Genomic DNA, 12565 nt, shown 5'->3' with positions numbered 1-12565 from the left:
GTTTCTTCACCGCCTTGCGGAAGCGAGCCGCCTTCGCGGCCGCCTCCTCCCGCCTAGTCGCCGCCGCCCCGCCCCTGGGCTTCTTCGACCGACTGCCGAACAAACCCTGCGCGGCTCGACGCTTTTGCCTGCCGCCCCAAGCAGGCGGCGCCGCGGAGGAACCCGCGCCGCGGCCAGACGCCGGCTGACGGCGCGGGATGACTTCGGCCTCGTCATCGTCCGGCCAGTCGTCGAAGCTGACTCCAAGCCCGGAGCCGCCTGCTTCGCCGCCGGCTTGGCCGCCACCCGGCTTGGTGTTGTCGTCCATAGCAGCCGCCCCCAAGTCGGGGTCCTCCAGATCGTGCTCCGTCCGGTCTAGGACGAATCGGCACTCCGCGTCCGACCCGCCTGCAGGCCGAAGAAGAGGGCTTTGTCGAAAACAAACCGACTAGTCAGAGTCGGCCAAAAGGAACTCGGCGACAAAACTGAGAAAAGAAGAAGAGACAAGGAGAACGTACCGTAGGCGGCGGATTGGCTCGGCAATATGGCTCCTTGCCGAACTACCACTCTGCGGAGAGTTTGCAGTTCGCAAGGTAGTTCACCATATAGGCCACCTCGTCATGCGGCATGTCCTTGGTACACATCCGGCTCGGATCGAGCTGGCCGCTCATCTGACAGATCAGATGAGGGCGGCTCTGGAGCGGGAGTACCCGGCGCGTGACGAAGGCAGCCAGCAGGTCGGGCCCCGATAAGCCCTCCGACTGGATCATCGCTCGCACTCAGGCGACGGCTGCGTTTCCAGCCGGCGTCAGCGTCACGGCCCGGTAGGACCACTGGGGCCGCCTGCCCGCCGGTGGGCCGGCTACGTAAGCCGGCAGATTGACATAGTCGCCCTGCGGGGCGACGTTCCTCACGTAGAAGTATGACTTTTGCCATAACTTCACCGACTAGATCAGCGTGATAACGGGGAAGGGGTTGTCGGCAGCCACCCTCCGCATCGCGATGAAGGCGCCACTCTGAGCCGGCACGCCTTGCATGCGCGTGCCCAGCTTGGACTGGAAGAACTCCCCCCAGAGCTCGAGGGTAGGGAGGACGCCGAGGTAGCCTTCGCACAAGGTGATGAAGGCGGACAGCAGCACCACCATGTTTGGGGGGAGGTGGTGCGGCTGGAGTTGGTAGAACTTGAGCCAAGAGCGGAAGAAGGCGCTCACGGGCAGGCCGATGCCGCGCAAGAAATGCGAGCGGAAGACTACCCGCTCCCCCTCCCGCGGCTCCGGCGTAATCTCCTTCGCCGGCGCGAGACGGACCTCCACCTTGTCCGCGCCGGGCAGCCGCCGTGGCTTGCGGAGGAATTCGACGTGATCCTCGTGGACGTTGGAGCCGTCCCAATCCCCGCCGTACTAAATCGTGGCGTGGGGCTGGCAAGAACGAGCGCGGCGGCGGACGAGCAAGTGGTGGAACGGTGCAGCGCCGAGGCGCTGTTGCAAGAAAGGGCAGGAGGAAGAAGATGGTGGAAAGAGGAGGAGCGTGCAAGAGCCTGCCGCTCTCCCCCTCCCCCTACTTATAGCTTCGCGAGGTGAAGCCGGGGAGGCCGGACGTGGGGTGAGACGTGGGATTAACTGCACCCACTCCCCCCACGCCTCGCGATTATTACGCCCTAAAAGCGTGCCGAAACCGCCGCAGGGAGACGTGCGGGCGGTTTCGGGCCGCAGAGAATCCACGCCTGGGCCCGGGCGTGGGCGTGGCGGGCCCCCAACCTGTGGCGACGTCCCGTCGCGCGCGTGGGCTGGCAGGCTTTTTTGCCACGTGGTTCGCAGGCGGCAAGTGGCCGGCCCGCGGCCCGGTGCACGCGCTGGCGAGCTCCCGCCCTCCGACTCCAAAATTTTTGGCCGAGACGGCGCGCCCAACCAAAGTCGGCTCCCAGCTGCCGGCTCGTCAAGATAGGAAGCTGACCGAGCTTCTCGACTCCCACCCAACCTCGAAGCTCAATCAGCTTCGGGGACTACTGTCGGAGTAAATGGCCACGGGTAGCCTAACCAACTGCCCCTGGCTCTTCAAAAATTATCAGGCCATTTGGGCCTTCAAGCATTTCAAGCATTGGGCCGCCTTCCCCGGCCGGCTACCTCTGAAGCCGGCTCTCAGAAGGCGACCCAGCCTCAGCAACCTCCCCCAAGATAACAACGGGATGGCCGACTCCAGGAAGCCGGCCATAGAGGATGCCGACTCCCTAGAGCCGGCCATGAAGAACGCCGACTCCCCAGAGTCGGCCACGAAGAGCGCCGACTCCAAGAAGCCGGCCAAGACCGCACCCACCAAAACTACACCCACATAACGGTGACAAGACGGGGTGTGGCCACAGTGCGGCCCACTACCCCCGAAGCCCGAGGCAGGCATGGCCACAGGACGCCGTACGGGACGGCCATCTCCCGTCCGGCTCGGCACTGTAGCCATGCTGGCCTCAACGTCACCCATGACAGACGCCAGTACGGCCCACGGGCGGCGGGCCCCTTTAGCCAAAGAGGCGCGAAGGCGGCCCGGCCTCCCCCAGTCGGCCAAGGGCGTAGCCGGCCCCCAGAAGCCGGCTACCCCCTCCCTCGAAGCATGTGCCACATTAAGGAGACAAGACGAGGTAAGGCTACAGTGAGAGCCCTCAAGGCGGCACACTGTAGCCACGCTTACCTCGACGAAGCCCTCGTCATCAGGGACGAGGCTACAGTAAGCAGCCGCCGACAAGACCCCTAGGCGGTGGGGCCGGCCTGTCGACCAAGAGGCCGGCAGCCGGCGGGACCCACCAATCGGCGGGCCCCAACGGCCGGCGGAGAAGCCGGCGAGCGCAGACACTGACGACTGGGACCAGCGCCCAGCCGGATTAAAATATTACCCCCGGGGGGTATTCCTATATAAACCCCCCGGGACACCCATGCAAAGGGTTGGCTTCTTAGAGTTACACACACACCATAGAGAGAGGGAAGCAAGAGCTAGCCTTGTTCTTCTTCTCCCTTGAACCCAACAGCTCTAGGAGCATTTGTAGCTACTGTTTCTGATCTAGTGATCATGCGGAGACCCCGCAGAGCAGGACTAGGGGTATTATCTCCACGGAGAGCCCCGAACCTGGGTAAGATTCGCCGGCGTGCATGTCTTCGCCTCATCCCGTTTCTAGGCACCGGCGACGTCTTACTGGCACCCACCATGATAAGCCCCCGTTGGCATATGTCGCACCTACCACCCGACAGTTTCAAGTGATGATTTCAGGACTTTGAAGCCACCATAATGAGTGCATGAAGCCTTGGATGAAATATACAAGATGGCACTTCATAATTTTCGTCCAGAGGCTATTCTAGGTGCCGAGTCACCTTATTTTTGGGCCAGGCCCATGTATTTTCAAAATACTTGAATATAGGTTGTTTTTAGAGTTCGTATGTGTGGGGAAACAAGAGTTAGGGTTGGTTTCGGACCCCTCCTCCAAGGGCCATGAAATTCCCCCTCTTCCTCCCTATATACAGCCCTTAGGGCATCATTTAGACTTTGGGTTTTGTTTAGATTAAAAGTACGTCATAGCTGCAACTTCGCGTACTTCGTTTGTGTTCAACGACCAGACAAAGGCATCACAGAACCCCACCTTCATTAATAAATCTTTCCTCTTTTATTCGCAATATCCAGATTGCAATCTCAGTTTCTTGCTTGTTCTTCGTTTGCTCGCAGGAAATAGACCCTTGTGGTCAGGTTGATCGTGCTCCACCGTGGTCAATAACCCTCGGAAGTTGGTTTAGCGATTGCTAAGGCGCAACGTCTCGCACGTTCGTAGTCGGATCGTCAAGGTCAACTCCCACAGAAAACGATATCCAACATCTCATCGAAACATCGGGACACCTTCGCCTCTATGAAGTGGTATCAGATTTCCAGGTTGCTCGGTGAGATTTTACTGTTTTTCGTAGTTTAGATCGAGTCTGTTCTTCATACCTACAGTCCACGAAAAATCCATAAAAATTAGGGTTAGTTGATCATATCGGAACCAATCTGAGGCTTTGCATAATCTTTTTAGGGTTTTTGCTTTGTTGAATTTGTGGTTGCATCGTCGTGTCTAGTTGCTGGTCTTAGAGTCTAGTCTTTTAGAGTTTCGAGTTCTGGTCATAAGTTGTCACGCCGCCGCTGCACTATCATCATCGCCCCTGCCATCTACCACCACCGCTTATCCGCCACCGCTCTGAATCCGTATCCATATACCACCACCAATCCGTATCCATATACCACCACCGATCCGTATCCATATACCACCACCGCTACCATATACCACCACCGCTGCCATATCCTACTACCATATATCCACCACCAATCCGAGTTCTTTTCATGTTAGGTTTGTTTTCGAGATCCATCTAATTTCTGATTTGTGTTTCCTTGCCTGAGTAGGTTTCATAAAAAAAAATCTGGAGACCCCCGGGCAGTTCAGGCCAAAATTTCGGCCACCGAAAATATTTTTTCCCGATCCTATTTTTAGGTGTTTCTGAGTCTTTTGAGCCACGTGCCATCATAGTGATTTCTTGTCGCACTTTTTCGTCGTCGCTGCCCTGATTTCCAAAAAAAATAGTCAAAAAAATTCCATGCCCATCCTGTCATTTTGACCTGGGAAGAGTTTTGAGACACTCGTCATTATAGTGATTTTTCGCAAAAAAAAAGAGGAGCGCAAAAAAAACAGAGCAAAAAAAATTCCCAGAGTGTGCTTTTCCCTTGTTTACGTGCAGCGCCGTGATTTTGTTAGTGTTCTAGACTCGCGTCTCTAGCACGGTCTAGCCTAGGACCAACACAGTACCGTCGTTGAGCGTTTATTCAACTTTGCATCTCTAAATTGATTATTGCTGACCCTTTTTGCTACCATACTATAAGCCTTCCTAGCTCCACATAAATCTACGTCATGCGTTTGACTCTCCCTGGTAATCGCTCTATCCGAGCTTTGAGAGTTTTGCCTACAACGGTTGTCGTTCACCACCTGCTGCTGGGTAAGAACTGGTAAGAATTTGAGATTTGCTTGACGGATTTGTGACACCCCACCACCGCCATTTTCTAGCAGTCTGTAGGATCATATTCTTGTGTGTTTCTATTGCTGCTAACCATGGCAGGATCACAAGCCGACGAGACTGACTGGGAGAACATGACGAACAAAGAGTTACATGATAAGTTTCAGCAAATGATGAGTGGACAGGTGGAAGATGTGCTAAACAGATTTGAAGAGGCCATGGAGAAGATAGATGGCATTGAGAAGGCGTTCAAAACAAAGCTCGATAACAAGTTTAATGAATTGCTCGCGCGTCTTCCACAACCACCGGCCGCTGGATCTGTCGCACCTCTACAACATCGCCTTCCAAATCAAGTGGGACGAGCACAGCGCGTTCCCCTTGAGCCTGGTCAAACTTCTGGTGCCGCTGTTGATGCTTCTGTAGCTCCTGCTGCTACTGCAGAGGTGGAGGACCATTACGAGGATGAGGTTGACCAAAATCAGAACTACGTGCAACCACCATCACCACCACCACCAGGTCGTCCTCATGCATATCATCGCAACGGTAGGGCTGCACCACCACCTGAGGTACATGACCATCTTCCTAAACTAAAATTGAATATTCCACCATTTGAGGATAGATATGTTCCTGATATATATCTTGGGAGTTAGAAACTAAACAACGATTTACATGTTTACAATATCCTGAGGAGAGACGTGTTCCTGCTGCTGTTTGTGCTTTCACTAGCTTTGCATGTGTTTGGTGGTCTGAACATTGTAGATTATATCCTATTCCAGCTACTTGGGCTGCTTTGAAAACTGCTATGCATACTCGTTGGGTTCCACCATATTATCAATGTAAATTATTTCAAAAATTGCAGCGTTTAAGACAAGGAAATTTTTTTGTAGAAGAATATTATCAAGAATTACAAACTGGCATGATTAGATGTGGTATTGTTGAGGAGAATGAAGCTATGCTTGCACATTTAATGGGTGGATTGAATAGAGAGATTCAGGCCATTCTATAGTATAAGGAGTATAATAATATCACTCGTTTATTCCATCTTGCTTGTAAAGCAGAACGTGAAGTGCAGGATCGACAGGCATTAGCGCGAACTAACTTTTCTCCAGGTCGACCTTCATCATGGACACCACGTGCATCCTCTACTTCCACTGCACCAGCACCTCCATCAGGTGCCACCTCCAGTCGTGATACAAGAAAGCAGGCACAACCACCACTATCTGCCAAGAGCACACCTGCCGGGCCTACACAGAGCTCTTCTTCTTCCATGGCATCAACAGGGCACACAAGTGATATTATTTGTCGTCGTTGTAAGGGAAGAGGTCATTATGCGAAAGAATGCAAATCTTAGCGTGTGATGATTGTTACTGAGGATGGTGGGTATGAGTCCGCTAGTGACTATGATGAGGAGACTTTGGCTCTTATTACACGTGAGGAACACGGTGGAGATGATTCTGATCATGAGACGCAATACATGGCTCCTGAAGAAGCTGACAGGTATGAATGTTTAGTTGCTCAATGTGTTTTGAGTGTGCAAGTCACACAAGCTGAGCAAAATCAGAAGCATAATTTGTTCCATACAAAGGGAGTTGTGAAGGAACGTTCTGTTCGCGTCATCATATATGGAGGGAGCTGCAACAACTTGGCTAGCATGGAGATGGTGGAGAAGCTATCTCTCACCACAAGACCACATCCACATCCTTACTACATCCAATGGTTCAACAACAGCGGCAAGGTTAAGGTAACACGTACAGTTCGTGTGCATTTTAGTATCCTCCATTCTTCATTGTGTCAATGACTTCCATATTATCAGAGTTAATAATAAGACGATTGCATCCCACCTTTTGTGCAAGAATTAAACCAAACCTAAGAGCCATCGCTTCTGCTGTTAGTACATCAGCACACCTATCGATCTTCCAATTACCGCCAGCAATGAAGTTTCCTTTGTCATCTCTGAGCATCGCACCTGCCGTGCCCCTGAGCAGATCATGGTCAAAAGAAGCATCGACATTTAACAAAACCCATAGGAGGTCGGCTCCATCCTTCTTTTCTACTAGTCGCACTAGGGGAGTGGGCATTCACATAGTTTGGAGTTATAGCACGAATCCCCATCGAAATCTGATTCACTTCTTGAGATTTCCCTTCATGAACCAACATGCGTCTCTCCCACCATAAATACCAGGCGGTTGTCGCGATTAATTCACTTGTATTTTGGCAACCTAATATAGATAGTTCTTGGTGCGGCATAAGAATTAAAAATTCAAGAACCGCCTCCCCCGCACGATCAATAACACAAGCTTTATTAATTACCTCGTACATCCCCAGCTTTCCCCAAACCTCTTTTGCCTTCTGACACAGAAACAAGATGTGCTTTGTATCTTCTTGCCCATTCGAGCAAGATGGACAAAGGGGCGAAACTTTCATATGTCTATTGGCAAATGTAACACGACACGGTAGAGTTCCATGCAACGTTCGCCAAATAAATATCTTTACCTTTGCCGAACACGATAATTTCCAAATCTTACCCTAAATAGGATTGACATTGGTACGACCCATACCATTAGTATATTGCAATTTCCTCCCGTGTTGTTGGTTCCATTCCTCCAAATAAGCTGATCGAACAGTGAATACACCATTTTTTGTATAGCTCCAAGCGATGAAATCCGACATATTCTGCATAGGGAGGGGAATCGCGAGGACCCTTTGCACATCAATTGGCCACAAAGTTTGTCTCACCAAATCTTCATCCCAGAAATTCGTGATTGGATCAATAAGATCAGCCACCTTTGACAGAAGTTGCCCGCCTCTAGGAGTAATAATTTTCCTATCGCACAATTCGGAATCCACGCATCTCTCCAAATATCGATGTTTTGTCCATTTCCAACTCGCAAGATATAACCATTTCTCAAAGAGTTCACTCCTGCCATAATGCTTTGCCAAGTAAAGGAGGATCCCTTCTTTAAACTTGCGTTCATCAAATCTCCCTCAGGGAAATATTTAGCTCTCAAGATGGTTGCACATAAAGATTCCGGATTATCGAGAAGACGCCACGCTTATTTAGCTAATAGCGCTAGGTTGAAACAGTGTATATCTTGGAAGCCCATATCTCCTTGATCTTTTGGAACACACATTTTCCACCATGCCATCCAATGCATCCTCTTCTGATTGTCCTCGTCGCCCCACCAAAACTGCGACATCGCGTCAATAATTCCTTTGCAAAGTTTTTTTAGGAATTTTAAAGACGGACATGGCATAGGTGGGGATGTCTTGTACAACAGATTTGAGCAGAATTTCCTTCCCTCCAGAAGATAACAATTTTTCCTTCCATCCACTAATTTTCAAAATGATTCGATCGATCAGGAACTGGAAACAATCACTTTTGTCCATGCCAACATTTGCCGGCAAACCCAGGTATTTGTCATTGAGGGCTTCAGTCATAATATCTAAAATCATACATATTTGTGCCTTATCTTCCACTTTAGTATTGGGACTAAAGAATATACTAGATTTTTCAACACTAACCATTTGTCCCGAGGCGGCACAATACAAATCCAAAAGTGATTTCAGTGCCTCCGCACTCCTTGGATTGGCTCGCATAAGGATCAAAGAGTCATCAGCAAAAAGGAGATTAGAAATTGATGGGGCATCTCTGCAAACCTTTATACCAGAAATGTTTCCATTCTCCTCCGCACTAGCTAAAAGGGCAGTCAAACCCTCTGTACATAACAAGAATAAGTAGGGAGAAAGGGGATCTCCTCTAGTTAGTTTAGAGCTCTCTGTCTCATCATCATTAATACGGACCCGGTACTCCACAGAGGATACACATTTCATAATTAAAATCGCCCAACTCTCTTTAAAACCCAATTTTAGCATAATTTCCTTTAAGAAACACCACTCCACTCGGTCGTATGCTTTGTGCATATCTAATTTGATGGCACACAAACCTCTTTACCCGCCCTTTTCTTTTTAATTGTATGGAAACATTCATATGCCACCAAGATATTGTCTGTAATCAATCTTCCGGGCACAAAGGCACTCTGAGTTGGGCTAATAATATCTGATAGGATTATCTTTAGACGAGCAGCAATCATTTTTGAAATAACCTTATACACCACATTGCACAAGCTAATTGGTCTAAATTGGGTTACCTTTTCAGGAGAGTTAATATTTGGGATCATTACAATTGCAGTATCATTCCATCCAGTTGATATAGAACAGGTATTTACCGCTTGGAGAACCTCTTCGGTCAGGTCATCTCCCAACATAGACCAAAATCTTTTGTAAAAAATAGCATGGAGGCCGTCAGGACCTGGCGCGTTTAAATCACCAATATCAAAAAGGGCCTTTCTAACCTCCTCTGCCGTATAGGGGGCGAGAAGAGCATCATTCATTTCATCGGTCACTTTTCATTGAACAAGAGATAGGACCTCCGAGTTAGGATGGGAAACTTCTGATGTGAAAAGGTTTGAGAAATACCCCATAATGTGATTCTTCATCTCTGTACCATGCACCCAAACACCATTATCATCAAGCAATTTTTTAATCTAGTTTGTTTTCTTTCTGGCCATTGCCACATTATGAAAAAAGGAGGTGTTACGATCCCCATGCAAAAGCCAATTTGCGCGACCATGTTGTAGCCAGTAAATCTCCTCTTGTTCCAACAGATTTTCAATGAGGACAAGAATCTCCTTTTGTCGCGCTTGAGACTCCGCACACATGGGTCCCCTCCGCAGCCTTTCTAGTTCTTTTTTTGGTTTGTTAATTCTTTTTTGGTCCCGTCAGAATATCGCGGTCCCAAATATGCAGATCCGCCTGCACCGCTCGTGTACGCTCAGCGAGAGACGGCCCAATGCCCATCATCTTTGCTTTATCCCATGTTGTACGTACAATTTCTACAATTGTCTCTTCTTTGAGCCATCGAGCTTCAAATTGTTTTGCTCGACCCCTTGGGCGATTAAACATATTCACATCAAAGTAATATGTATCTAGTATGAGGGGTCGATGATCAGAGTGTATGTGTTCTTCATTTATGATCGCAGCCTGAGGAAATTTATTTGCCCAGTCCACATTGCAAACTGCACGGTCAAGTCTCTCCCTAATTTCGCCTCTCCTCCATGTGAAGAGATCGCCAATACATCCCATATCCTCTAGACCGCACTCTTGCAAACAATTGCGAAAATCTTTCATCATAGCGTTTGGTCTGGCGTTACCGCCCTCCTTTTCAGAAGACAGTAAAATTTCATTAAAATCACCCAAGACTACCCAGGGGTGTTTGCCCTTACAATGTAAGTTTTGAATATCATCCCAAGACAAACTACGCTCACTCCAGCTCGAACGACCATAAAACCCCGTAAAACACCATTGTACAATATCCTCATTCATAAATAAAATATCAATGAAATTATCCGAGACATAATTCAAAACAACTTTATTTATCTTATGGTAAAACAAAACAAGGCCACCGGCCCGACCATCACTCTCCACTACAAACATTGAATCAAAATTTAAAACACGACGCAGCTCATCGGCTTTACATTTATTCAAGTGAGACTCTGAAAGAAAAATCACATCTGCCTTAGTACGTCCTTGGAGCTCCAAGAGCTCTCGAACTGCCGTGGGGGAGAGCATACCATGGCAGTTCCATCCTAGGATTTTCATTTGGCCCGGCGGACCTCCTCCTCGGAGGCCGCCGATGCGCCATCATCTCCAACCGACTCCCTCCTCTGCTCCATATGCGCCTCCTCCTCCTCTATCTCCTTAGCTACATGTGTGAGTACCCCATCCCCATTCTTCATAGTTACCACTCTGCCCATATAGACTCGCTTGGAGGACACATTCACATCATCATACAGGATGCGCTCATAGCTCTCCATCTCTTTCTCAAAAGAAAATTCTAGTTCACTACCTGTTGGTCTAGGGTCAGATGGGATTCTCCTCTTTTTACCTATAGTTGCCTTACGGGCATTCTCTACCCTCTCAGAAACTCCCACATTTTTTCCTTTCCTCCCCTTCCTCTTTTGATGGCCCTGCTTCTCATTTTCCCAGCCTTAAAAGTAAACGCCACATTATCATTTGTTGTCTCCTGAGCAGCCAGCCTAGCAGCAACAGCCCCTGTAAGAGCCTCCAGCACACCGGGCATGAATAATAGCCCATCATCTTTAGCAACAGCTGTAGCTGCACCCTGTGAAAAATTGCCTCCACCCATCGGATGGATCCCCTGACCCTCCTGGCCAGTAGCAGCAGCGATCGCCTTGGCATGGCTGGGTTCTACTGGCAATATCAGCTCGTGTCCCTCCTGGCCCTGCAGCTCACCCGGATGGGTGCACCCCCGCACCGCCAGCTCTTGGCCCTCCTGGCCAAGTTTAGCAGGGGCAGCCAGAGCCATTTCCTGGTCCGCCTGACCGGAAGCAACAGCAAAAAGAGCCGGCAGACGAGCCACATGAACCCGGCCCTCCAGGCCGAGTGGGAAACCCTCCTGGTCATGCGATGCGCTACGACGAGAGTCCTCCATGGACTTATGGCCCCAGACTGAAGCAGCCAGCGTGCCCACCTGACCAAGTGACGCATCAGCCAGAGCATGCGCCAGGACCTCCTGAACCCGGCCCTCCTGGCCGGTGGTCGTCTTGGCGGAAGTAGCGGCCCCCTTATCAGAGACCGTGAGCCCACTCACGGCAGTGGCCACCTTGACGACATCCATGGGCTTGGCGTTGTTGTTGTTGGCGATGCTTGTAGTCGGATTCTTGTCGCCGCGTGAGTAGTTCACGAAGAGGAGACCCCTCCTGCTAGCACCTTGGCTCTTCCAGTAGGGCTCAACACTAAGATTTCTAGGGAAGCAAACTACTCTCTTCTCACTTGGGATTTTACAAAATCTCTCAGAAGTATGACCCACAATCCCACAACACTCACAGTACAAAGGAAGCTTCTCATATTTTACATCAAATTTAAGTATCTTTGAACTACCTAAGGGGGTAAACTCTACATAAGTCTTCAGAGGTTCATGCAGTAGGAGCTTCACGCGCACACGCAAATATTTTTCAACGATTACATGGTTACGGTGCGATACCTCCAGCACCTCACCCAATTGATCCTCTAGAGACCACCCTATACTTTCCGTCTTAAGCACGAACGGCAGATCTCGTACCTGGACCCATATGGTCATGACGCCAAGGTCTACCTCCGCCGGGTCGCCCTTGCCATCGAACTCAGCGAAGATGAGCCCATCCCGCTTGAAGTGCCATGGCTGCGCCTGAAGCACAAACCGACGGTCACTTTCAGCGGCAAAGTTGAGGATGAACCTCCCGTCGTCGCTGGCCACCTCTTGGAGGGTGGTCACCCCTTGGTTCTTCCAAGCCGTGTTTCGAAGATCATCGAGGATGACCCTTGGGCTGACCTGGAAAGGAGAGAGGAGGCGTCCAACCACGAGGAAACCACCAATGGCCTTGCGGGCTGCCTCCATGTCAACGACCAGAGGACGGCTCCCCGACATCTTTGTCCCCAACTGATTATGCATTTCCATGTGGAGCGAGGAACCAGAGGCATCCACAGCATTTGTCACCCCCCTCGAACCTTCTCCA

General features: G+C 50.1%; 1 pseudogene; it reads right to left on the bottom strand.

The window, feature by feature from the left end:
- The window catches only part of LOC123120400 (uncharacterized), a 60344-nt pseudogene extending 49480 nt beyond the window's left edge, over positions 1 to 10864 (bottom strand).
- Between the last annotated feature and the right edge of the window lie 1701 nt (positions 10865 to 12565).

The sequence above is a fragment of the Triticum aestivum genome, chromosome 5D, assembly GCF_018294505.1.
Source record: "Triticum aestivum cultivar Chinese Spring chromosome 5D, IWGSC CS RefSeq v2.1, whole genome shotgun sequence".
Classification (NCBI taxonomy): Eukaryota; Viridiplantae; Streptophyta; class Magnoliopsida; order Poales; family Poaceae; genus Triticum; species Triticum aestivum.
Note: the sequence above shows the minus strand (reverse complement) of the source record. Positions and strands in the feature narration are given on the sequence as shown.